The sequence below is a fragment of the Natator depressus genome, chromosome 8 (assembly GCF_965152275.1).
Source record: "Natator depressus isolate rNatDep1 chromosome 8, rNatDep2.hap1, whole genome shotgun sequence".
NCBI lineage: Eukaryota > Metazoa > Chordata > Testudines > Cheloniidae > Natator > Natator depressus.
The window spans coordinates 19,649,633-19,676,487 of NC_134241.1; the positions used below are offsets into that span (position 1 = coordinate 19,649,633).

Sequence of the window (26,855 nt, forward strand, 5' to 3'; positions counted from 1 at the left end):
AGATTATATCTGAAGTATTCTGCACTAGCTTCAGGGTTTCCCCCCAAGCTCCTGTCTGCAGACAGCCAGCATTGCTCAGCATTAGGTGCTTTGCCACTCCACCTCACCAAGTTAGAAGAATTGTATTTCTGCCTCTTGTAGGTTATCCATGGGGCACCCAAAGTAGGGAATTAGCCAGAATGCCCCTTTTCAACTCTGATCTTATTTCCATGGAATCCTACATTCTGGCTCCCGGTCCATATTTACTCACAGGTGCAGATTTGTATGCATATAGTACAGTGGGATTTAATTTTCAAACAGATGCTGTTTACAAAAAGTTGGTGTGGGGTTATGCTTTGCAATGCTGCTTCTGATTTTCTTATAACTTTTTATGATCTAATTTTTATTTAACAGCCTGTTACCCAAAAACTGTGTACATAAGTTATAGTGAATATATTCTAAAGCAACACCCATTCTCCAATAACATGAAGAGTAAGTTCCCCCCTCCCCCTTTTGACACCTATCTTCTTTCTGTAGAGGCATATAAAGAACCCAACCCTGGTACAAAAGTCCTCTCTTTCTGCTAAGAGGTTTCCTTTAGTGACCAAATGCCAAGAGGTATTAATTACCCTTTGATTGGCCAAATGACCGGTAGTGACTAATCACTCACAACAACAAAAGTAGCCCAGAAACAATAAGATCACACGTTCCAGAAACATTTTTTTTTTAAAATGGGGTGGTTTTTTTGCTTTGTTTTCTAACAGTCTCTACTTTCCCAAACAGGCTGATTCAAAACACTTTCCAGCTTCTTGGCATTACATCAACCTACACACCCAAAATAATTGATAAGAAAGAGTGAAAAGCTTGTGTAACTGACCAACATTTCATTTGTCTTGATCCAGCTCACCAGGAGCTCATTGAGAAGAAGGGGAAAAGTGAAGCTACTATTAAGACACGGTGAATTTTTGCCTGGTCTTAGCAGAGGAAACTCCCATCAAAGTTTTGGGGCCACTTTCTCTTACATCCATCTGCTAGTTGTTTTTCCTGCTGTGCCTTTCTCCTTCCACTCCCTTAGTAAATTACACTATTTACCATCATCCATCAAACATCCAGTCAGTGCAAGTTCCACCAATATGTGCCCATTTACACCCATTCCCAAACTAACTTACACCCAACATGTAACTTAGGTCACCACTTATAAAACTACTGGCTTTGGCATATTTTTTGGAAGCACCAAGTAGACACAATGGTAGTAATGAAAAGTCACCATCTTCTTGCAGCCAAGTGGTGGACTCTGTGAAATGAGCTGTAGGTCTCAGCTCATTTCCTACTAGACAGGTGTCCACCTCACAACTGACACGCTTGTTAGCAATCCGAGTGGATGTGTCAAGAAAAATATTGGTCGTGGAGACAACTCCTTTCACACCTACATTGGTGGTCACTCCAAATCAGGATGGAAGCTGTTGTTTTATTTTATTTTGGCTTTACTAGAGCAGTAACCCATGTTTCATTATTTCACTTTATAAAATGTGCCTAACTCATGCCCCAGTAACACGACAAATGCAGGCCAAATATAAGTAACAAAACCTGGCTCCTTTCTTGTTTACTCCTCCCTCTGTGGATAAGCCTCATGGGTAATTTGACAAGAATGTCCCCAGAGCTGTGCCCAATATTGGTTTATTTACTACTTTCTACAAAGCAGCAGGGAGAACTTAGATTTTGAGCCCAGTAAACAGGTTGGCAGATTCCCTGTAAATCTGCCATGTTTTATCGCTTATATAAAATGCAAATAATTCAAAGGGTATTATGGGAAAGGTGGGGGTGGGGAGGGAAATTGGAATCATGTTTTGCTAAAGGGGGAAATGGGAACAGGGAATGGGGGTGGGGAACTTGGAATCATGTTTGGCTAAGGGCAGGAATGGGAACAGGGACACAGGTGTAAGGCTCTGTGGTGTCAGAGCTGGGAAGGGGGACACTAAGGAAGGAAACTAGAATCATGCTTGCTGGAAGTTCACCCCAATAAACATTGAATTGTTTGCACCTTTGGACTTCGGGTATTGTTGTTCTCTGTTCATCCAAGAAGGACCAGGGAAGTAAGTGGGTGAAGGAATAAGCCCCCTAACTACAAGAAAAGTAGTCCTCATAGGAAATTTATCCAATTTCTGTGCAGTTCAGAAATGGTTAGGATAAGCCATCAAAGAGGGTGTTAGCTGAAAAAAACCTGTACTTCTTGATGTTTGCTCATCACTAGTCCTATAGCCCTTGGTGTAACATGAAGTAATAGCTAAAAATGAAATAAGACAAGAAATGAGCTGGAGAACAAGTCCCAAGCATTCTTCTAATTTGGAATTAATTCTCTTAAAATCTGTTTCTGCTTATAAAGACATCTTGGATCAGGCATCATATTTACTTTCCCTCATTGACCTCCACATCAGAGTTACTCAGCTGACACGTCAAAGCAAAATTTCTCAAACTTTTGGCACTGCAAGCTCTGCCTGGAGTCTAAAAATCAAGCTGTGCTTTCTGCTTCATACTGTTAATCTCCAACAGCAAAGATCCTGGAACCAGAACCTGCCTAGCAGGTTTTGCTAATGATGCATGAGGCAGGGTAGAATACAGCTTTGCAGCTGTATTAGATCCCCAGGGCTGATGGCCTTAAAAACTTACTTCCCCATTAACTGAAGAAAATTGAATGACTCCGGGGAAACACAGAAAGCAGATAACTAAGGTGCTACTTTCACAGCATTCATTTTGTGATCAGAATCACATTTGAAACTGGTTCCTCTTGAGACAGGAAATACTGTGCTCACTTCAGAAGTCTGACCTTTCCCATAATACCCTTTGAATTATTTGCATTTTATATAAGCGATAAAACATGGCAGATTTACAGGGAATCTGCCAACCTGTTTACTGGGCTCAAAATCTAAGTTCTCCCTGCTACTTTGTAGAAAGCAGTAAATAAACCAATATTGGGCACAGCTCTGGGGACATTCTTGTCAAATTACCCATGAGGCTTATCCACAGAGGGAGGAGTAAACAAGAAAGGAGCCAGGTTTTGTTACTTATATTTGGCCTGCATTTGTCGTGTTACTGGGGCATGAGTTAGGCACATTTTATAAAGTGAAATAATGAAACATGGGTTACTGCTCTAGTAAAGCCAATTTTCTTGTAATTCACAAATCAGACATCAAGAATTATAACATTCAAAAACCAGTCGGAGAACACTTCAATCTCTCTGGTCACTCGATTAGAGACCTAAAAGTGACAATTCTTCAACAAAAAAAACTTCAAAAACAGACTCCAACGAGAGACTGCTGAATTGGAATTAATTTGCAAACTGGTTACAATTAACTTAGGCTTGAATAGAGACTGGGAGTGGATGGGTCATTACACAAAGTAAAACTATTTCCCCATGTTTATTCCCCCCCCAACCCCGTTCCTCAGACATTCTTGTCAACTGCTGGAAATGGCCCACCTTGATCATCACTACAAAAGCCCCCCCCCCCCCCCCGCTGGTATTAGCTCATCTTAAGTGATCACTCTCCTTACAGTGTGTATGGTAACACCCATTGTTTCATGTTCTCTGTGTATATAAATCTCCCCACTGTATTTTCCACTGAATGCATCCGATGAAGTGAGCTGTAGCTCACGAAGCTTATGCTCAAATAAATGGATTAGTCTCTAAGGTGCCACAAGTACTCCTTTTCTTTTTGCGGATACAGACTAACACAGCTGCTACTCAAACCTACTTTTCTTGTGAGGTTTCCTATGTAATCAAGCTGGGAATATGACAAGAACAGCACTATTTTCACCACTTCTGCTTTTGGTCTTATCTGGGCTGACACTGTGAAATTTGGATGCAGATCAAAACCATTCCAAAGTTTAAAGGATTCGGATCCTCTAGGTTTGGGTCACTCTCAGAGATGGGCCCAAGCCACAAAGTCTGAAGTCAATCTGAACTTTCCCAGAGTTTGGGGGAATTCAGATATGATGTCCCAGTTCAGGCCCATGTCTGTGTAAACATTACCCAAACTTTGTCAAAGTCTGGCTTGAGTTCTGCAAGAAGATTCAGGTCAGTTTTAATGCCCATCCCTACCTGTGATTCCATGCAAGAAAGATGAATCAGTGAGACAACTTCATTTTTTATATTCCCCATTCCCTTATTATGGGCCAAATTCTGAATGAGTCAAGCTGGAATTCACAACTTCCAGCTCTAGTGTAGCCAGAGCTTAAGATGATGTCAGTTTGTCTTCCAGGTGCATGGCATTTCTGGCTAGTTGCTCTTCCATGCAAGATGTATCCCGTTGTACCATATATGTTAGTCATTGGTTCTTCTTTAAAGCTGCTCTCACATCATCCTGTTAGTTTCTTTAGGCTGTGCAGCAATCATGATTATTTCCTCTGAATCATCCTCTCTTCCTCCACTCCCTCCTCTCACCATCACAGAGAAGATCTGATTCTCCTGCTGTACTTCTGGGATCTGCTGTCAAAAGTACTCGCTCTTAGCAATTTTCTTCCACTCTGTTTGCACCGCAGCAGGGAGCTTGTAGCACTTCCTGAGGGCTGGAGAATGGAGGGAAAGCTTGTACTCATGTTTACCATTAGACTGTGGTGACCCCATTGACCTAAAAGATCTGTTACTAGAGGAAAAATCAGTTATCCAGCTTCTATCACATCATTCTTACAGCTTCCCTGTTCAGGTTTCTCAGATGACAGCAGCCTTGGGATCAGGGCCGGCTCTAGGCACCAGCAAACCAAGCACGTGCTTGGGGAGGCATTTTTCAAGGTGTGACATTCAGCCCCCCCCCTTCGGCAGCACTCCGCTCTTGGGGCGGCAAAAAACCTAGAGCCGGCCCTGCTTGGGATTCCTAGCTGAGGCTGGGTGGTCTTTCTAAAACAACTCTAAAAATGCCAGCTTATCATATTTTCCATCCTAGTCACCTAATGACAGGTTTTACCTATTGTCCTCCTGAACTAGAGATACAACTGCAAAGCTATCCCTACATGTGACGACTTGAGCAGACATTCAGCTCTTTGTAGTGTGCCCTTAGGCTCACCATGTGAGACTACAGTGAGCCAAAATAGACAGCAGAGTACTCTGGATATCACTGACCCAGTGAGTGGTTGTGGAAAATTGGTGAAGACAGCACAGTCCTTCAGGGATGGTCTTCTACATAACTGCTGCAACTGTGAGCAGATGACACAGCACATCACTGAAAGCTGCCCCATCTCTCTAGACCTTTGCAGATTAGGCGTGCTTAATGCAGCCTGAAAAGGAGTCTGTTACATGGCTTCATGACTAGGATCTGTGAGAGAGATACAAGAGTAAGCAAAGCCGTGAATGCCTATCCTTTCAAGAGCGCATATCTTCAGGTTGGATGCCCTTCAGGAACTGCTCTGTATCAGCTTGGGCTAATTCATCTGTTTAAGACTCCTGATCTGAATTAGAGACTGGGACTAGTACATGACTATTGTCTTTAGGAAATGACAGGCACTGCAGTTCTCGAACTCCCTGAATTATTTCAAATGATTTAGTGGCATCTGTGCCCAGTACAAACCATGATACAGGAGATCCCCTTGGAAAAATCTGATCTAGCTTCTTCATATTTTATTATACACTTATATTTCTGCAGAATGTCCTTTGGAGATGGCATAACCTGTACTAGGAAGATCTCCATGCCTGATCCACATGCTCCCAGGACTTTTGGTGGTTTGATCCTGAGTCTGCCTCAGCAGTGCCATAAGGGATGCATTTCTATGAGGAATAGGAAGCTTACACCTGATACAGAAAATGAGCATGGTGCATGAAAATAGCTCCCATCTCACAAGACCTTTGCTGTTGTTATTGTTGCACACTAATTGATCTTCTGAAGCTCCAGCATGGTGTTAGGGATGGGCAGAAAAGTACCTTAAAAGGATTAAAATGCCTATAGTCTTAGCATCATCTACAAACCTAACTCATGCAAAGTCTGAGGAGTAAATCCACTCTCTCACCCCTGTTGCCAAGAGATTGTAGAGTCTCAATTCGTTCCTCACATCCCTCCAAGGATATGTCTACACTACTTCTGGGAGCGAGCTTCCTAGCCTGGGTCAACAGACTTGTGTTAGTGGGGCTTGCACTAGCGTGCTAAAAATAGCTGCATAGATGTTGCTTTGATGTTGTGACTCATGCTGGAGCTCAGGCTCTCAAGCCCAATGTCTCCACAGCTATTTTCAGCTCTCTCCCTGTGATCCCTCATGAAATGTCTTGACCATTTATGGCCTTTAAAAGATCCCCTGGCATTCTTCCCAGGAATGATAAAGTGAAGATTGGTGTTCTAGCCAGATGACATTCTGCTGCCCTAAATTCCCCCTGCTATTTCAGTTGGACATGGTGTTCTTCCTCATGTCCTGTCCTAAAATGATGTGCACTGTCAAATATATGCTGTGTTCTATCCCAGAAAAGGCTGAATTTCAATGGTGGAAGAAATAACCCATAATATTTATTGCATGTGAAGTATTCTGGGATCCTTCTGGATGGAGAGCATTACTGACTCAGAATACAGTCCAGGAGTCTGATTTCTCAAAAGACATAAAAATTCAGATAGGATTTTCAGCTGGGATTTTCAAAAGCACATAAGCAGGTTACAGAGTAGCAGCCGTGTTAGTCTGTACCCGCAAAAAGAACAGGAGTACTTCTGGCATCTTAGAAGCTTCAAAAACAGACTCCAACAAGAAACTGCTGAGCTTGAATTAATATGCAAACTTAACTTGGGTTTGAATAGAGACTGGGAGTGGCTGGGTCATTACACATATTGAATCTATTTCCTTAAGTTAAATATCCTCACACCTTCTTGTCAACTGTCTAAATGGGCCATCTTGATTATCACTACAAAAGTTTTTTTCTCCTGCTGATAATAGCTCATCTTAACTAATTAGCCTCTCACAGTTTGTATGGTAACTTCCAACTTATCTGTATGTATGTATAATTTCCATTCTGTGCATCTGATGAAGTGAGCTGTAGCTCATGAAAGCTTATGCTCTAATAAATGTGTTAGTCTCTAAGGTGCCACTAGTTCTCCTGTTCTATAAGCAGGTTAGGTGCCTAACTCCCATTAATTTCAATCAGGTATTAAGTACCTAACCTTCTTCAGCACTTTTGAAAATCCCACTAAGCACCCAACTGCAGTTTTAGGCACCTAAATACATTTGAAAATCTGGCCCCAGATCCTCAGAGGCATCATAGCTCAGCAGAAGTCAAAGGAGCATAAAGTCTGGCAAGTGAAGTACAAAAATATATTAGGAAGGCCAAAAAATAATGTGAAGAAAAGCTAGCCAAAGACTCAAAAAGTAATAGCAAAAAATTATTTATGTACAGTACTTCAGAAGCAGGAAGCCTGCTAAACAACCAGTGGGGCCACTGGACGATCAAGATGCTAAAGGAGCAATCAAGGACGATAAGGCCGTTGCAGAGAAACGAAGTAATTTTTTGCATCGGTCTTCATGGCTGAGGATGTGAAGGAGATTCCTAAACCTGAGCCATTCTTTTTAGGAGACAAATCTGAGGAACTGTCCCAGATTGAGGTGTCATTAGAGGAGGTTTTGGAACAAATTGATAAACTAAACAGTAATAAGTCACCAGGACCAGATGGTATTCACCCAAGAGTTTTGAAGGAACTCAAATGTGAAATTGCAGAACTACTAACTGTGGTTTGTAACCTATCATTTAAATCAGCTTCTGTACCAAATGCCTGGAGGATACCTAATGTGACGCCAATTTTTAAAAAGGGCTCCAGAAGTGACCCCGGCTATTACAGGCCAGTAAGCCTGACTTCAGTACCCGACAAACTGGTTGAAATTATAGGAAAGAACAGAATTGGCAGACACATAGATGAACATAATTTGTTGGGGAAGAGTCAACATGTTTTTTTGTAAAGGGAAATCATGCCTCATCAATCTACTAGAATTCTTTGAGGGATTCAACAAGCATGTGGACAAGGGGGGATCCAGTGAATATAGTGTACTTAGATTTTCAGAAAGCCTTTGACAAGGTCCCTCACCAAAGGCTCTTAAGCAAAGTAAGCTGTCATGTGATAACAGGGAAGATCCTCTCATGGATTGGTAACTGGTTAAAAGATAGGAAACAAAGGGTAGGAATAAATGGTCAGTTTTCAGAATGGAGAGAGGTAAATAGTGGTGTCCCCCAACGGTATGTACTGGGATCAGTACTATTCAAAGGGGTAAATAGTGAGGTGGCAAAATTTGCAGATGATACAAAACTGCTCAAGATAATTAAGTCCAAACAGACTGTGAAGAGCTACAAAGGGATCTCACAAAACTGGGTGACTGGGCAACAAAATGGCAGATGAAATTCAATGTTGATAAATGCAAAGTAATGCACATCGGAAAACATCATCCCAACTAGACATATAAAATGATGGGGTCTAAATTACCTGTTACCACTCAAGAAAGGGATCTTGGAGTCATTGTGAGTAGTTCTCTGAAAACATCCATTCCATGTGCTGCAGCAGTCAAAAGAGCAAACAGAATGTTGGGAATAATTAAGAAAGGGATAGATAAATATCATATTGCCTCTATATAAAAAGATATATTGGAATTGGAAAAGGTTCAGAAAAGGGCAACAAAAATTATTAGGGGTGTGGAACAACTTCCAGATGATGAGAGATTAATAAGACTGGGACTTTTCAGCTTGGAAAAGAGATTGGGCGGGGGAAGGGGGGGGAATATGATAGAGGTCTATAAAATCATGATGGGTGTGGAGAAAGTAAATAGGGAGGTGTTATTTACTCCTTCTCATAACACAAGAACTAGGGGTCACCAAATAAAATTAATAGGCAGCAGGTTTAAAATAAACAAAACAAGGTATTTCTTCACACAACGCATAGTCAACGTGTGAAACTCTTTGCCAGAGGATGTTGTGAATGCCAAGACTATAATAGGGTTCCAAAAAGAACTAGATAAGTTAGTGGAGATAGGTCCATCAATGGCTATTAGCCAGGGTGGACAGGGATGGTGTCCCTAGCCTCTGTTTGCCAGAAGCTGGAAATGGGCGACAGCGGATGGATAACTTGACAATTACCTGTTCTGTTCATTCTCTCTGGGGTACCTGGCGTTGGCCACCGTTGGAAGACAGGATACTGGGCTAGATGGACCTTTGGTTTGACCCAGTATGGCCATTCTGATGTTCTTAGAATTTATCTTAATTGATAATAAATACTAGTGTAAGTGGGATTTGCTGGGAAAGCACTCATAAAAAGAAGAGCATATCCATGTTTATTAGAGGAATACTGTGTATTTTAAATACATGCTTACCTAACATTTAGAAACAACGTGGATTGGTAATGAACACTAGCAGCAGTCTGATCATTGAGCTTGTCTCAAAACAAAACAAAAAAATGATGAGGCATATATGATGAATGGTACAATGCAGTAAATAAAAATATCAGGCCATTATGTAATAAAGTTAACATCAGCCAAATCTTAGCAAAATGCCTTGGAAAGGAACAGAGTTAGGAATGCCTGGCAATACTAGATATTCATCAAACAAATGCAAGTCATTTGTGTAAAGTGTCATGAAAGACTAATGGAAGCTATAATAGGAGGTACAGATAAAAGTTGTCCCTCAGCCTTCAGGTTAATATACATGCAATAACATTGCTCCTAGGCATTTATAAAACAGCATCTTCCATCACAAAGTCATCCTCTTTCAGCACAACAGCCTATGAAATATTTCAGCTGCAGGTTACATATATAATGGTCCAATCTGGATACCACCAAAGTCTAAATTTAAGGGTGAATTTTTATCCCAATCCTAGTCCACATTGAGATTTCTAACATCGGAAACAAAATGGCAGAACTCTCGTGAGAATTATATTTCCACTTTCCCCTATCCTCCCCCTTCCAGCACCTTCCTTCCCACTGGGCCTCAACTCAGCGCTGCAGTGTTCACCCACCTACTGTTAGCCCCACAGGGGCTTTTGTGATGTGTAGTTCCAGTGCATGGTTGAGCAGTGGGCTCATCCTACTGTACTGTGGGAGGTAGGATGAGGGGGTGGAAGGGGGCTGCTTGTGCCAGCTATCACTTCCTGAGCCAGGAGACATCTGTGGTTAGTGGAGGTGCCCGGGGCAGGAGGTTTCAGGGTGTTATTAATACTAGTAGGAGCTGAAAGCCCATGCTGTTGCACAGGGGAGGCAGTTGGGTCAAGTAATCCATCATCTGTGTTATCTCCCTCATACAACCAATGGAATTGCTTCGTTGCCTGCAATTCAGCTGTTGACTATGGGTGGTGATTTGTTGAGTTGCCTCTGATATCACAATGGTTTATACTACCACACAGGTGTAATTCGTGAAGTAAAAATGGCAGAGAACTTAGAAATTAGATGGTATCACACTGCAAATCCAAGCAATGATTGAATCTGGTGATATTCTGAACAAAGAGAGCTCTCTGCCGTGCTTGTAGCTGTTCCTATCCCTTCACACTGGCTAAACAAACGTAGTTTTCAGAGTGACACACAGACAAGAGACAATCCTGGAATCTTATTATATAGAGTACAGCCATTTATTTGGTGCCCATCATCATGATATCGGTACATCTAGATGGGGCAGAGCCAAGATTTCTACTTGCAAAATTGGCTCAGACACCAGAAAATGGATCTGGTATTCCAGCCAACTGAACATCCCCCAAGGTCGAGAGATTTGGTTACTTGGGACCCAGAAGTGATCGTGACTTGCTGAGAACAACATTCCTAATGTCAGGGCTCCACAAGCCCAGCCTGGCCCTTGATATATTCTTTCCACATTTGACGTGGTCAGTGGCTAGAATTGGGAACTTCGCTGGCAGATGGGAGAGGCAGGGAAAGGCTGTGCAGCTTTGTCGTCTCGGTACTGGTGAGAACGGCTCTGCAAGGCTCAGAGAGCCTCGCGTTCAGACAAGCATTCAGATGTTTATTCATTCTTTGAATTGATCGCATTACTCATTTTCTTTCCTGTGAGGGAGGAAAGGAATGAAATATAGGTGAGAGGGGGAGAATCATGTGACCCAGTAAAAGATTTTCCAAGGTTAAAAATGATTACATCTGACTAGTCTTAATTCTTCACCTTCCACTATAAACTCATTGAAGGAGGGCAGCTGGTGTCAGCTACACCTTATGGACTCCACATCATGCTGTAACTAAGCAGCCATCCACTTGACTAGGATTATAATTGCGGCTCCTAGGCTGCAGACTGACGTCAGCTCTTTGGAAGAGGATGCTGATTGCTTAATGAATTTCACTGGACAGTGTTTAGCATCCACTCAGGAAAAAAAAAACTCAAAAATTGCTTTTAGGGAGCTGTCAGCATCCATTATCTTCTTTCTGATGATAATTTATATATATTAATTCTTGCCTTTCATTTTAGTGAAAAACACTGAGAGGAGGACTTCTTCCAGAACTGAAACTTCAGATGTGATTATGTGGCAAACAGAAGGTGACATATATGTCTAATTACCAGGTCCATTTCCAGGAGAAAATTAATTTCCATTACATGCTCAGCATGAAATGGGTCCTCATGTTAATTCTTTATAGTGCCTCTATTTCTTTTGCCCAATTGTTAGTTCCCTCTTCAAAGGTTGGAAGTGTCTTTCCCCCACCATTTAGTCCTCTCTCCCTTTGGCAAAAAATTTTTCCTGGGGTTTTCAGTTAAGCTAAAATTTACACACACAGGTTTTTTGGTTGAAGTTCTTTGTGTTAAATGACAACAACATTTGATGAATGTTGACCTCAGCATGCTACTGAGATCACTGTGTGTTTCAGCACAAAGAATTCAAACATCCTTCCTTATTAGGGACACTCCGCATTGTAGATCCAAGTTTATTGCAGTTGCAACACAAATTATTTTTACTGTATATTACTGAACCACCAGAATCATGAAGAGTATGTTATGAACAAAGTTATAAATGCTGAGGCGATTAATCATGCATCATTTAGTGCTCCCCACTTGTTCTTGTATTTTTCATTTTGAGCCAGAATGAGCACTGAAATCAACAGAATCATAGAATAACAGAGTTGGAAGGGACCTCTGGAGGCCATCTAGTCCAACCCCCTGCCCAGTTGGGACCAATCCCAACTAAATCATCCCAGCCAGGGCTTTGTCAAGCCTGACCTTAAAAACTTCTAAGGAAGGGGATTCCACCACCTCCCTAGGTAACGCATTCCAGTGTTTCACCACCCTCCTAGTGAAAAAGTTTTTCCTAATATCCAACCTAAACCTCCCCCACTGCAACTTGAGACCATTACTCCTTGTCCTGTCATCTGCTATCACTGAGAATAGTCTAGATCCATCCTCTTTGGATCCACCTTTCAGGTAGTTAAAAGCAGCTATCAAATCCCCCCTCATTCTTCTCTTCCATAGACTAAACAATCCCAGTTCCCTCAGCCTCTCCTCATAACTCATGTGTTCCAGTCCCCTAATCATTTTTGTTGCCCTTCGCTGGACTCTCTCCAATTTTTCCACATCCTTCTTGTAGTGTGGGGCTCAAACCTGGACACAGTACTCCAGATGAGGCCTCGCCAATGCCGAATAGAGGGGAACGATCACGTCCCTCGATCTGCTGGCAATGCCCCTACTTATACACCCCAAAATGCCATTGGCCTTCTTGGCAACAAGGGCACACTGTCAACTCATATCCAGCTTCTCGTCCACTGTCACCCCTAGAGCCTTCTCTGCACAACTGCTGCCTAGCCATTCGGTCCCTAGTCTGTAGCAATGCATTGGATTCTTCCGTCCTAAGTGCAGGACTCTGCACTTGTCCTTGTTGAACCTCATCAGATTTTTTTTGGCCCAATCCTCCAGTTTGTCTAGGTCCCTCTGTATCCTATCCCTACCCTCCAGCGTATCTACCACTCCTCCCAGTTTAGTGTCATCCACAAACTTGCTGAAGGTGCAATCCACACCATCCTCCAGATCATTAATGAAGATATTGAACAAAACCGGCCCCAGGATCGACCCTTGGGGCACTCCACTAGATACCAGCTGCCAACTAGACATGGAGCCATTGATCACTACCCATTGAGCCCGACAATCTAGCCAACTTTCTACCCACCTTGTAGTGCATCCATCCAGCCCATACTTCTTTAACTTGCTGACAAGAATACTGTGGGAGACCATGTCAAAAGCTTTGCTAAAGTCGAGGAATAACACGTCCACTGCTTTCCCTTCATCCACAGAACCAGCTCTCTCATCATAGAAGGCAATTAGATTAGTCAGGCATGACTTGCCCTTGGTGAATCCATGCTGACTGTTCCTGATCACTTTCCTCTCATCTAAGTGCTTCAGAATTGATTCCTTGAGGACATGCTCCATGATTTTTCCGGGGACTGAGGTGAGGCTGACCGGCCTGTAGTTCCCAGGATCCTCCTTCTTCCCTTTTTAAAGATGGGCACTACATTAGCCTTTTTCCGATCTTCTGGGATCGCCATGAGTTTTCAAAGATAATGGCCAATGACTCTGCAGTCACATCCGCCAATTCCTTTAGCACTCTCGGATGCAACGCATCCGGCCCCATAGACTTGTGTATATCCAGTTTTTCCAAATAGTCCCGAACCACTTCTTCCTTCACAGAGGGCTGACCACCTCCTCCCCATGCTGTGCTGCCCAGTGCAGTAGTCTGGGAGCTGACCTTGTTCGTGAAGACAGAGGCAAAAAAAGCATTGAGTACATTAGCTTTTTCCACATCCCCTGTCACTAGGTTGCCTCCCTCATTTAGTAAGGGGTCCACACTTTCCTTGGCTTTCTTCTTATTGCCAACATACCTGAAGAAACCCTTCTTGTTACTCTTAACATCCCTCGCTAGCTGCAACTCCAGGTGTGATTTAGCCTTCCTGATTCCATTCCTACATGCCCGAGCAATATTTATATACTCATCCCTGTCATTTGTCCTATCTTCCACTTCTTGTAAGCCTCTTTTGTGTTTAAGATCAGCAAGGATTTCACTGTTAAGCCAAGCGGGTCGCCTGCCATATTTACTATTCTTTCTACACATCGGGATGGTTTGTCCCTGTAACCTCAATAAGGATTCTTTAAAATACAGCCAGCTCTCCTGGACTCCTTTCCCCCTCATGTTATTCTCCCAGGGGATCTTGCCCATCAGTTCCCTGAGGGAGTCGAAGTCTGCTTTTCTGAAGTCCAGGGTCCGTATTCTGCTGCTTTCCTTTCTTCCTTGTGTCAGGATCCTGAACTCGACCATCTCATGGTCACTGCCTCCCAGGTTCCCATCCACTTTTGCTTCCCCTACTAATTCTTCCCAGTTTGTGAGCAGCAGGTCAAGAAGAGCTCCACCCCTAGCTGGTTCCTCCAGCACTTGCACCAGGAAATTGTCCCCTAGAGTTTCCAAAAACTTCCTGGATTGTCTGTGCACCGCTGTATTGCTCTCCCAGCAGATATCAGGATGATTGAAGTCGCCCATGAGAACCAGGGCGTGCGATATAGTAGCTTCTGCGACTTGCCGGAAGAAAGCCTCATCCGCCTCATCCCCCTGGTCCGGTGGTCTATAGCAGACTCCCACCACGACATCACCCTTGTTGCTCAGGCTTCTAAACTTAATCCAGAGACTCTCAGGTTTTTCTGCAGTTTCATACTTGAGCTCTGAGCAGTCATACTGCTCCCTTACATACAGTGCAACTCCCCCACTTTTTCTGGCCTCCCTGTCCTTCCTGAACAGTTTATACCCATCCATGACAGTACTCCAGTCATGCGAGTTATCCCACCAAGTCTCCGTTATTCCAATCACATCATAATTCCCTGACTTTGCCAGGACCTCCAGTTCTCCCTGCTTGTTTCCCAGGCTTTGTGCATTTGTATATAGGCACTTGAGATAACCCGCTGATCGCCCCTTGTTCTCAGTATGAGGCAGGAGCCCTCCCCTCTCACATGCTCCTGCTCGTGCTTCCTCCTGGTATCCCGCTTCCCCACTTACCTCAGGGCTTTGGTCTCCTTCCCCAGTGAACCTAGTTTAAGGCCCTCCTCACTAGGTTAGCCAGCCTGTTCGCGAAGATGCTCTTCCCTCTCTTCGTTAAGTGGAGCCCGTCTCTGCCTAGCACTCCTCCTTCTTGGAACACCCTCCCATGGTCGAAGAATCCAAAGCCTTCTCTCTGACACCACCTGCGTAGCCATTCATTGACTTCCACGATTCGACGATCCCTACCCCGGCCTTTTCCTTCCACGGAGAGGATGGACGAGACCACCACTTGCACCTCATACTCCTTTATCCTCCTTCCCAGAGCCACGTAGTCTGCAGTGATCCGCTCAAGGTCATGCTTGGCAGTATCATTGGTGCCCACGTGGAAAAGCAGGAAGGGGTAGCGGTCCGAGGGCTTGATGAGTCTCGGCAGACTCTCCGTCACATCGCGAATCTTAGCCCCTGGCAATCAGCAGACCTCTCTGTTTTCCCGGTCAGGGTGGCAGATAGATGACTCAATCCCCCTGAGGAGAAAGTCCCTGACCACCACCACCCGCCTCCTTTTCTTGGGAGTGGTGGTCATGGAACCCCCAACCTTAGGTCAGTGCATCTCATGCCTTTTAACTGGTGGAGTCTCCTTCTGCTCCCTTCCCCCAGACATATCATCTGGGCCACTCCCTGCAATGGTACCTGTGGAGAGAACAATTTGTGGAGTACGACACTACTCAAAGTAAGTAAGGATATCAGAATCTGGCCCTTTGAGAGTTGGTCCAATATAACTTCTCAAATTTAGCTCAGCAGTTTGAGCATTGGCCTGTTAAACCCAGGGTTGAGAGTTCAATCCCTAAGGGGGCCATTTAGGGATCTGGGGCCAAAATTGGGGATTGGTCCTGCTTTGAGCAGGGGCTTGGACTAGATGACCTCCTGAGTTCCCTTCCAACCCTGATATTCTATGATTGGGAAAAAAGAGGATCAAGGTCATCACAGTTAAAAGGATGCATCTTAGATGAGGTGTATACATGAATGACACTTTTGAAAAAAAAAACAAAACTCTCCCTGGAGATCAAGGGAGAGTTTTGTTTTTTTTCAAAAGTGTCATTCATGTATACACCTCATCTAAGATGCATCCTTTTATCTGTGATGAGCTTGATCCTCTTTCTTCCCACACCCTTCCCTTATCCACTCAGTTTCTTTGTCCTCCTCAATTATTTTTTTTAATATTCTTATAGGTTAAGAATAGTGTAGGTTTAAACATTTTGTAAGCTATTGGTTAAGTGAATAACTCTGGTGCCTCTTGGGATCAATACAGAACTGTCATCCACATGATCTGCCAGTAGTGATATGGTGATGATGCACACAGTGGTGTTTTATTATAGATCACTGAATAATTAAGTTGAGATCTCCTCTTGAGCCAAGCTCCATTTGTTGAAGGGATCAGGGAGCTGTCAGGCAGCCAATTGCAGGGTGGCCCCTGGAGAGTTTAGAACAGCCTGAGAATTAGCTAGGACTAGTCCAAAAGGAACAAGACATCAGCTGGGGATTGCTTGAGTACACTGTGCTTATGCCATGTCCTCACTCCACCACTGAATGCCTTGACAGTGGGGCTGGGTACTGAAGCAACCAGGTAGGCTAGCGGTGCACCAGCTAAGAGCTCCTTCACACAGGGGGGAATTCACAGCAGGCTAGACCCAGATTCTTTCTGGCATCTTTGTGATGGGAGAGTAGCACAAAGGGGCCAGAACTCTTGAGAGCATCTGATCCTTAGACAAAGGTTATATTCATCCCTCGTATAACTCCACTAAAACCAAGGGAGTTACATAAGGGGATGTATTTGCTCCATTAACTCTTCTGGAATGATTGGTTTGTAGCAATGATGTACCTATCCTGAGATCTTGCTATGAAAATGAATATAATTGCTTCACATACTGCATGCCTGAGTCAGATATATATTATACACACACACACACACACACACACACACACACACACCCCCATTCTGGTAACCAGGAGGGAGCCCACAAAATAAAGGGCTGAAATAACAAAGCTAATAAGTGTTACAGAAGCAAGCTTTGTTTTTCCTTTTGTAACGTGCAATGAAATGTATTTCCCAGGGATCTTCAAAGCATCACAACAATTCATCTTAATTAGCAAGATTCAGGTGGTAGGTTTTGAGCACTTGGAATTTAGTGTGAGGATTAATGCACATAAATGAATTATGAAATTAAGACAAACTATAACTGTCTTTAAGATAAAATGTTCTAGCAGCATGGAGTAAGTAAAAATGGCCTGAGTGGGTGGACTCATTTCCATCACCAAGGCACTAATATAATAACATAATATTGCAGGTCTACAGAAGTGTTCCCAGAGTTTCTGTATTGGGAAGGAAGTGGGTCAGAAGTCCCTTCACGGCTACAGGAGTGCAATGCCTGGCTTACTGATTTTAAGTCCCCGATTCCTTAAAATCTCATATCGAATCCCAGCAGGGGCAACTGAGCTCCAACGCAGTTAATTTTGTGGGGATTTGTCAGAATGCCTTTGAAAACCAAATCCTTGTCTGTATAGGCAAGGTGCTAAGAAAACACAATGATGCTGTGGTACAAGAATTAGACAGATAGCTAACCTAGACCCAAAATCCTCTTGGTTGTTTGGTGAGATCCAGCATCCTCGGCCAAAACTTTCCCTTCCCTCCAATATTGCACAGTGCATCAAATGACAGCTGAGCTATGGCTCAGAAGCTGGTGCCCCCTTCACGGGGGCTGTATGTACAGTTCAGGCTCCAAGATGCTCTATAAAGAGAATTTATTGTTATGACCCATATGAGGCAATGAAAATATGCCTTGTGGTGCTATATCTCTAAGCCGCCACAAAGTGACAGTGTTTCAGAACATTCCTTTCTTGCAGGGCCAGATACATGATCGGTAAGACTATGGGGTGAAGTTTAGCAGTGATGCTTAGGCTACAAGGTATTTGGACAGATTTTAAAAAAGAAATTGCCAAGGCTTACCATACAAAATCAATTGTTCAGGTAAAGACCTTGCAGTAAATATATCTACTACCCCTCCCCATCTGAGGGCCTGATCCTGCATCCATTGTAGTCAGTGACAAAGCTCCCACTGACTTCAATAGTGCAGGCTCAGGATCTGAGTCTGCTCCTCTCCCCATCAGCATGGGTGTAAGCCCACTCGTTCCTCACCACTTGTCATGTGAGAGATCTCTCCTCTCAAGTGCCTTCTCTTTCTCGGTCCTCTTCCCCCCCCCCCCCCCCAAAAAAAAAAAAACCACACAGAGCTCAGAATGATCTCACTTTTAACAAAAATGTTAGGGAGAAAAGGAAGCCATGTGATGTTCTGCAGTGAGCAAAAAGTATTTTCACTGCACTGAAGCAAAGTCACGTAGCGGCTCAATGGGATTGTACCAGTCATGTAAATCAGCTTCTCCAACTACGTTGACTAGGGAGCCATGAAATGGCATTTCAAGCCACTTAACAACGTGAAACCCAGGCATTGCCATAGAAGCTTCAAATTGCATGGCTCCTGCTCTCATGTAAAGAGAAATCAGGGACTCTGCAAGAGAGAGGGGGCTGTCAAAGCCCCACTTGGCACGTAACTACTGTCGGATGGAAATGAATTGCAAATAGAGGCTAGTATTCATATCGCTAAGCTATCTCCCCAGTCTGGTATATGCCTTGTTGAGGCATAAGTGATTTTCATTTTTGTCATTAGATCCTCTATGGGTCATGAATGGCATTGCAAGTCATAATTTGCATTGGAAATACAGTAGTACCCGGTTTATAATGGACTGCTACACATCAGGAGCTAATGTGATGAGTGTAAAATAAGCCTGTCTGAACTCTGTATGCAATCTGCCCGGCAGTGGGAAAAATATAATTTCCATTTTCCATCATGAGTGGCTCATGACTGACATGGTAGGAAATGTCACCATTAAAACCATTTATTATTCTGCAGCGGCATTCATTTAGCCCATTTTTTACCATCATACTTTGGGAGGGGTGGGGAGAAGGCATGTACTCTGCTGCAGTTTCCCAGCACCTCAAGCTGAGTGGATCACTTTAGAGTCAAAGCTGTCAAAAGAAATCAATGTAATGTCTAGTCCCAATGAGGGGCAGAGCAGCAGCGATAATTTTTTATCCTTCAAGCACTGTTACAGATATCTGAACTGCAGCTGTGCAGGAAGGAAGCTGCATCTCATTTGCGAGGATGGAATTCTATTACACAGATAAAACGATAATCCCCATTACCAGAAGCTAATTAATTTCATTCTTGAGTTTTCTTTGAAGTACCAACTGAAAATAAAAGGACCAAGATTGATAGGGGGAAAAAAAAAACCTATAACTTTAGGTTCTATCAGATCTGACTGTATGAATCCGCTCAGAAGAAAAAACAGCCTGTTCACAGAGTGTATTACAGCAGGGTAATTTTTAAAATAACGAGCTGATGCCAAAAGAGAAGTTAATGTTAAATGGAGACTCTGGGTTATTCAGCAAGAGAAGAGGCGAGGAACTAATCTCTCACACGTCTTTTTAAGTCCTGGTGGCATGTTTCTGAAATAGCCAGCATGAGGACACAAATGTGCTGTTCACTGGGCTATGGCAGATGGTGGGTGTGATCTTCTCCAGGAGTCTTGATTTGAGTGTGAGTGCACATGTGTATGTACATGCATGTTTGTGTCTTTATTTGTGCATGTATGTTTGCGTTCATGATACCTATCTATCTATCTATATGGGAGGCTGGTGGGTGTGTGGTGTCCATGAGCACAAATGTCTGCATGTGCGGGTAAGTATATGTGTGGTGTGGGTGTTCAGGGAGGGGTGTACACACATGTGTGTGTGCGCATTTAACAGTTCAGTAAGAGGAATCACTATTCTGAGCACTTTGTCGTCTTCTTTTCAAGAACTAATTAATAAGGGCAGAAAACCTTTTTTGCAGATGACTGAAAGTCCCCCACTAGCAGTTTGCCGAAGAACTCTTTGCACGCTGCCTGGAGGGGGGAAAACCACACATCTGGCACAATCTACACAGCTGACCTGTTCCTCAAGGTCTTTTCACTTCTCTTTCTTTGCTTAGAATTCAGACTGGAAAGTGCATTCTATAAAGGGTCAGATCAAAAATAATCTCTGCTATCTCAGTCCAGCACACCTACTCCTCTAGGTAAGCACGGTCGCCTGGCAGGCTGGAAACAGAGAGGTCCAATGCTCTCTCCTTTATGCACACACATAGCACGCATAAATGTTAATGTGAGAGGGGAAGGTGCAGGAAACCATTCGGGAGAACATACCCCAAAAGTCTTCCTCACTTGCTGTCTATGTACAGTACACAGCTGGCATAACTCAACTTTTTATTAAGTGTTCAGCACTGGCTGTTTGCTTGAGGAGGAGACCAGCAGGCTGCAATTCTGTATGTTTGTATAGAAATGTCAGCCTGCAAACTTGTATTAACCTAGTTTCACCAGAGATGTTTAGAATAACACAGGGTTAGGACTCCCTGACCTCTCCCTGCATTTGTATGCAGAGGTTGAAGAGGATTTATCTTCAGCGTATTCGAAGGTACGGTTTAATGCTTGTAGGGAGGGTTGGTTTGTGTTTTGAGGCCGTAGCGCCCCTGCTGTATTTCATGTTTGCAGTTTATGATACACTGAATCCTTTGGTGCCTCATTCTAAGCTCTGATATAGAAATGTCACTAAATCCATTGCAGGTGGATTGTTCCCTGCACTTGCCAATTCTTTCTATGAGAGAAAAATCCCAGGCACATTGGAGAATTCTTCTCTTACAGTTCAGTCATTCATGGCTTTGCTTTTCCCCTCATGCCAAGTCACAGCAATGTCATGGATATGCAGCGACTGTGCATGGCTGACATGCCGGCAACAGGTATTACTGAAGAAAAGGCACGTTGTCCGATTAATGCACAACATTAAACACACCGATGATCAAGCAGGAGATGAAAGAGCGACACCTTGCTTAAAGATTTAACATTCATTCTTTTGCTGTATATTCATAAAAGCTCCCCTGCCTCTCTCTGTCCAGAATTATTAATAGAGATGAGCTGTCACTGCAGAATTTGCATCTGGGTTTCAAAACACTGCAAAGATCACAGGCTTGGTTCAGGCCATTATAAAGACAGAGACAAAATTAAATGAAGGTCTGGGCTTGTATTCTGCATATCTGCAAAGTTAGGGATTGCCCAGATCTGGGGGTTTGGCTCAGGCCTATATTTAATTGCAAGGAGTTGTTGCAAGCAGCTTAAACATGTGATACAGACTGCAGGTAATTGATGTAATGCTAGGATAATGATGCAATTCCCATCATAGAAGCTTATTTTTCAGTGAGATTGAGTTTGAGTTGCAATTTCTGCTTTGTTCTTTGGTATTAAATAATAACTGGCTTTGTTCATATTCCAGCCAGTATGAGAATTGCCTGATGTTTCCTTCATTATTCTCCACCCACTGGGCTGGAACATGAAAAGACGCCCTCTAAAATCTCAGCCTCAAGACACAGAGTGTGTAGAGAAATTGGATGGCATACTGGCTAAAGCACTGACTTAGTGATCTAATCAAGCATACAGCTCTGACACAGACTTCCTGTGTGATGTTAGACAAGTCATGCTCTCTGCCATAGTTTTCCCATCTGTAAAATGGGGGTGATAATATTTATCAGTCTCTTACTAGTGTGGAGAGGGTAAACTTTGGATTTTCAAAGCACCTAAACACTCAAATCCCATTGAACTGCATTGGGATTTGGGCTCCTAACTTCCTTAGGCTTCTTTGAAAATCTCACCCTTAAATGTTCCCAGGCCCCTAGATACTTCGGTGACAAAGTCATACAACTAGATAGATCAAAAGCATATTCCAGGCCATCATGTGAGGACACATTGTCTGCTCCCCTTTCACCCCCACAGATAGGGAGAGAGAGTAAGCAGAGGGAAAACTGATGGAGGGAGGAGAAATGGAGAGGCTTTCTGTGGCTGAGGGGACAACCAGAGAATTTGAAGGGATAAGGGCTCCTCAAAAAAATAATCTCATTGGAGAATCCTGAAATTCTGGACCAGGCTTTCCTTATTACAATCTAAACCTTATCATAAATCCTTGTTTTTAATCTTCTCTACAAAAGGTCATCTGCTCACATTTCTCCCTGAAGCAGGCTTGTTCAGAATCTAGCAGTGAATTGCTACAATTATGGTTTAATTCAAAATTAAAACAACCACCACCAAAAAAGCACTCTGAAGTCTTTCTGGGAAACAGCGCATATAAATATTCTAAGCCATCTCCTTTTTGCTTCTCGTTTATTGCCCTGCCTGGGAGTTCCTCCTCCTGCAGCTGTGTGTCATTGGGATAATTAGACAGCACAGTTGCTTTGCTATGCAGTGGCCAGACCAGTGGGGATTTCAGGAGATAACTAATTCTATTTGATTTTGTATCCAGGAATGATAATTTACATTCCCTTCTACCTTAGAGAGAAAAATAGAGTCTGGGCTAGAATCAGGCTTTTCTTCTGTCTCCTTTAGTCCTCCATTCATCTTACCACTGGGCGGTGGCAGCAGCAGCAGAAACAGAGGAGTCATGACAACTGATTGCTCCTGAAGGAATTTGGGTTTGTCAGAGGAAAGAAGATATCCCCATAAAACACAAGTGCTTGAAAAAGCAATTTGACCACAATACTGAATGAGATAGAAAATAACTGCAAATGGTTTCCATAGAGTGGAAGATATTTATCTGCATGCATGACTATTGTGGGGCAGATCCTCTCCTGGTGTAAATCGACATTGCTCCATTGAGTTAGGTTGGTTTATGTCAGCTGAGGGTCTTGCCCACGTATTGGGCCTACAAATAAATAAATGCCCACACAAATAGCTAATTAAGGACACAGCTAGCTTTTTGCATAAAGGTGGGATTTTCAAGAACACCTAAATAACTTAGGAGCACAAGTCCCACTGATTTTCAATGGGGGTTGTGTTTCTAAGGCACTTAGACAATTATGAATACCCCATTCTAAGTCAATTTGCATATATATCACAATAACAGAGCATTCACTCAGCAGGACACTTTTATTGCAGTATTTAATGAATGAACTTGAGCGTCCAACTTTAAAATTTGGCCCACACAGTGAAGCATTCAACCCAAACCTTGGATTGTGCCCTCAGGAAATAATGGGGAGCGTGGATAAGTTGATTTGATTAATATAAGAACTCTTTTAAACCTTCGTGATTGGATATCTAGTTAGTATACCACAGCATGATGGGTTTTATTCATTTCTACCCTGGCTTTCATATTATAATAATACTTTGCACGTACATGGTACCTCTTCATCCAAGAATCCATTGCTTTACAAACTTTAATCAATTGAATCTCTCTCTCAAAACCCATGGGACATTAACTAAGGGCTTGTCTATGCTACCCCGCAGTTCAGACTTCGGGAGGTTTGAATAGAAGTGTGCACCAAAGTTCTGCACTGTAACTCCCCCATGTGAATACTGCGGGCATGGACTAAAGGTTCCGAATACGCATTGAAGTAGCCCTCTTCAAACAGGATTACATAAATGTGAACTAGGAACCTTTTCGTTTACACCCACAGCATCCACACAGGGGAGCTGCAATGCAGCACTTTGGTGCACACTATTTACACCCCCATAGTCCAAACTGCAGGGCAGCAGAGTCATAGCTTGAGCGATATTGCCAACTCACAGAAGAGTAAACTGAGGCCCTGAGATATTAAGTGGCTTGCCCAATACTCACCCAGCACATGAATACCAAATGCCAGAACTCCTCACTTCTAACCATCAGCCAACAGTACCTCTCTGTCCAAACTAGATCAATAGTAGTGACCTTATTTATCCCTTTGAGCTCCAACTTAAGGTGATGAAGCTTCTCTTCTACCCTAATGTTAGTCATTCTTTGATACGCTATCATTAATCTGTTTAGCATCAGGGAAGAAGGCATTAGTTCAGGGATCCAAACTTGGCAAATCTTTCTAGTTCCCGATAAAGTCCATAGACACTAAATATATTTCCATAACAGTCTCAACCAGAAAAAATATTGCAACAGTGACATTATTTTCAAATGCTCTCAGATGTAAAATGAATTCTCTGGTTCATACTTTTACGGTAGGGTTGTAAAGACCTAGTGGAGCACAAATGTTTTATTTTTGCAAATGAAATATGCAGTCACATGACTGGATTAGTTGTATAAAATACCTAAGCCTAACAGGCAAAAATATCTCAAGTCCTGCCCTTTGCCAACCACCCACGGTCTCTCTGAGACCCTGTTCACTTTCCCCTCTCCCTTCAATTTCTTTCCATCATAAAGATATGTATACACACACAGTATAATTCCAGATATCCAAATTCCCTTCATCCAAAAATCATAGTTATCTGAATCTACAGTGGATCTCCTATGTAGCCCATTGCTAGTCAATAGCTGCTTCCATTTATCCAAACACCTGGTTATCCAACGGTTCCGAATGTGCCCTGGGCCATTCAGGGAAACGGACGTGTACTGCATATTCAGGGGCTGAAAAGGATGGGCACTGGTAGTTCTAACGGTATCTTTTGTAGCTCTCGTTTATCCTGCTATCCAGACAGTAAAGGCAAAGCAGTAACATTTTATAGAGGAGAGAACATTTTTATTCAGTTCTCCTAAATCTTTTTTAGCAGTTCTATACAAAACCAGTTACATTGTAACTGGAATTTAGTAAGTGAGCCAGCCAGGGGACGTATCCTGACAAACTGCTTATTCCTCTGAAACCATTGCATAGCTATCCTATTTATTCAAAAAGCCTATTCATAGGCCTATATTTACACTTTGGTGTTGTTCTCTCAACAGCCTTCAAATATTTTCTACTGATTTTTTTTTCTTGTATTTATTTTTGGTTGGTTGGTTAGTTTTTCTTTTTTAAATTATCAGTGCATTTTATTGTTCACAGCTACAAGCGTGACAAAAGTGAGTATAAATACTGTACAAAATTCCACACTCAGGAATAATGAGTGTAAGTATTGCGCAAGCTTCCCCAGCGTTCTTCCGCCAATGGCTTATGGCACCTATGATATTTCATTCTTGTTCCCCCGCACAACTTTTCCTGGCCTTCTGTTCTCCATCTATTCCATCCCTGCAATATCAGTGCTTCTCAATCCTAATCTGAACCCACCATCTGTTTAGAACAATTCTGGGGCTCTTAGAAGCAGAGTGAATGAATCCTGCTGTGTCTAGCAATAGTTGTGTGATGTGAAAAAGAGAGGGACCAAGGTAAGGCTAATGAACAAACCCATCTTTCCTCGGGACAAAAGCTAGGATCGGAGCCCAGCTCCTGAGAAGTGAAAGGCTTCTGCATTAACCTACTGCACCTCCAAGAGTTTGCATTAAATAACTAAAGACACCTTTATCAGAAAATGTAAGCTGCATGGAATGCTTATTAAACACAAAATAAATAGAGTTCTACACAATTAAACCCACACAAGAAACTACCTTTATCCGCAACCTCTTATAAGAGGCTTACATTTGTTCTTTCTTTCCTTGTTACTTTGTTCAGCTAAAAGCCAGCAAGTACATTTTATTTTCTGTGTATGGAAAACAGAAAAAATTACATCAGGGTAACACTCTTACATTGGTATAACAGTTTGGCTCATTGCATTCAGCTCCCCTCCACCTTCATCAAAAGCGACTGGAGTGCAAAAAAAAAAAAAGGTCTAGTTATGAGGGCAGTGGAATGGGACTCGAGATACCTGGGTTCTGTTCCTAACTTGACCACAGATTACCTGTGTGAATGTGAGCATCGTAGTAGTACTTGATCTCAACTGTATCGGTTCCCATCTGTAATATGGAGAGAATACTTCACTAGGGTACCGTGAGGCTAAAATCCAGGTACTCAGATACTGTATTAACAAAGGCCCCATATTAGTACCAGACAGAAAACAACCTTCAAGTCTCCAGTTTCTGTTAATAGCCTGGAGTGGTTGCTTAAAACAGATTTTGCTGGAATTACAAAGTCATGGGCAAATACATTTCACACACTGTTTAGGCTTCCTCAGCTCTGTCTGCTGCACAGGGAGATTTATGCCTCCAAACATTTGGCTTCTTAAAAAAAAAAAACAAACAGAGAAAAACAAACCTGCCTCCCGGCCAGTCCATTTCCTGTCTCTCTGCCAGCTGGTTAAGTGATCAGATAATTTATTTCTTGTTGCTATAAATTTGGAACATAGGATTGATGCCTTGAAGCATTTTAATGGCACTGTTGACCTTAATAATAAAACTATCCATTCTGGTTAGAATTGGTAATGCCATCCAATACACCTTGAGTCACAGAGAAAGAATGAGCCTAATAACAGAGTCAAGTGAGACGCACCATAGGATAAGCAGCAGCAAGTAAAGAGAGCCCCATTTTCTATTCTAATCTCCCTTTTTACACCCTGGCCATCTGCAGAGTATTTGAACTGCCTACATGCAAGCAGGCAACTCTTGGGTACGGAGAGACTTGTGGGACCATTTCTGCACTGCTCTTTCCTATAGCTTACTAGAGGTGCCCCTACACTGTCTGACACTGATTGTTGCAATAGTCACTGCATCTCAGGCCTCTGTGTTATTTGGATATAAATTTGCATACTTCTGCAACCGAGCGCATAAATTAAATATATTAATGCACACAGTACTAACCAGCGTGGAAGTGGTCACAGCTTCTTCCACTGCATTTTGGAATGGGTTTCAACACCTCTTCATCTGATGTGCCTGATAGTTATAAGAGACGTTTAAGGACACAGAGCAAGTGATAATTATCATCAACATGCATCACAGGCTTTTTGTCAAATGATCAGAGAGGCGCCTTCCAGAATAATTAGCCTCCTGAAATGGCTGAGTCCCTTCTGCTGTGTTTTGACAGGAGTGAGGGAGGGGTCTCAGATTATGCTGGATTCTTTATTTAAAGCAACCCCTAGAAGATA

General features: G+C 42.8%; 1 long non-coding RNA gene across 1 annotated transcript in view; it reads right to left on the reverse strand.

The window, feature by feature from the left end:
* LOC141992765 (uncharacterized) overlaps nucleotides 1-26,614 on the reverse strand; it is a 250,341-nt gene extending 223,727 nt beyond the window's left edge. The window contains exons 1-2 of the long non-coding RNA XR_012640645.1: nucleotides 26,572-26,614; nucleotides 8,412-8,480 (exon numbers count right to left, since the gene is read on the reverse strand). This is a non-coding gene — a long non-coding RNA (uncharacterized LOC141992765). The remainder of the gene's footprint in view (nucleotides 1-8,411; nucleotides 8,481-26,571) is intronic.
* Nucleotides 26,615-26,855: the final 241 nt, after the last annotated feature.